Genomic DNA, 1,383 nt, shown 5'->3' with positions numbered 1-1,383 from the left:
GCTCTCGTCCATGGTTTTCCATAGCTGGTCACGGTCGATAGTGTCGTATGCGGCTTTGAAGTCGATGAATATATGGCGCGTAGGCACTTGGTGTTCACGACAATTTCGGAGGATTCGCCGTAATGTGAAGATCTGGTCAGTCGTAGACCACGTCTCCGTAAAGCCGGCCTGATGACTTTCCACGAATCGGTTTGCTTGTGGCGTAAGGCGGCGGACTAGGATTCGGGATAGCACTAGTACGCGCCTCCAGGACAGTGATCGCCGGGAGCTTTCACAGTCCAATTTGTCACCTTTCTTGTAGATGGGACATATTATCCCCATTTTAATGAGTTCAGCGGCGATGCCATCCTTGCCAGTCGATTTGTTGCTATTCAACTGGCGAATGGCTTCCTTAACTTCACTCATCGTTGGGAGTGGCTCCTCTACGTCGTTGGCTACGCCGGCGATGTACCTTCCCCCACCGTCTTGATCTCCTGCATGTGCGTCGTTCAGGTGTTCATCGAAGTGCGGCTTCCACCTTTTGATCACCTCACGATCGTCTGTCAGGATGCCTCCGTCTTTATCCCGGCACATTTCGGCTTGAGAAACGAAGCATTTGTGGGATGCTTTGAGCTTCTGATAGAACTTTCGTGTTTCCTGGGAACGATGCAGCTGCTCCAGCTCCTCCTCTTCCAGCCGGCGCTTTTTCTCCTGGAAAATTCAGACTCGCCGCCTCTTCGAATGTCCGTTTCGACGGGTGCATCACCCTCGTTCTCCGCAATGCTGTTGATGGCTGTCTTGATGGTATCCCAACAGTCCTCGAGCGGGGCTTCGTCAAGCTCGCCCTCTGCCGACAGCGCTGCTTCGAGCGATTGCGCGTAGTCTTTTGCGAACTCAGGTTGCTTCAGTCGTGCGATATTTAACCTAGGCGGGCGTGTGTCTCGTATGTTGTTCACTACGGAGAGTTTCGGGCGCATCGTCACCATCACCAGATAATGGTCTGACTCGATTTTGGCACCTCGACAGAATCTGACGTCGATGATATCCGAGAAATGCTGACTGTCTATCAAAACGTGGTCGATCCGTGATGGCGTTTGGTACAGTGATCTTCAGGTGTAGTTGTGTGGAGGGAGGTGTTGGAAAAAGGTACTACGTACGGTCATTCGTTAGGAGGCGACAAAATCTATGAATCTTACGTCGTTTCCGTTGGGCAGTTGGTGCGCGCTGAACCTTTTTATTGTCGGTTTGAATTCCTCCTGGCCGACCTGGGCGTTGAAATCCGTGATAACAATCTTGATATCATGTTTTGGGCAGCGGTCGTATTCACGCTCCAGCTGCGCGTAAAATTCGTTTTTGTCGTCACCAGTACTTTCGAGGTGATGGCTGTGTACGTTAATAATGCTG

This window comes from Uranotaenia lowii, chromosome 3 (genome assembly GCF_029784155.1).
Source record: "Uranotaenia lowii strain MFRU-FL chromosome 3, ASM2978415v1, whole genome shotgun sequence".
NCBI lineage: Eukaryota > Metazoa > Arthropoda > Insecta > Diptera > Culicidae > Uranotaenia > Uranotaenia lowii.
Note: the sequence above shows the minus strand (reverse complement) of the source record.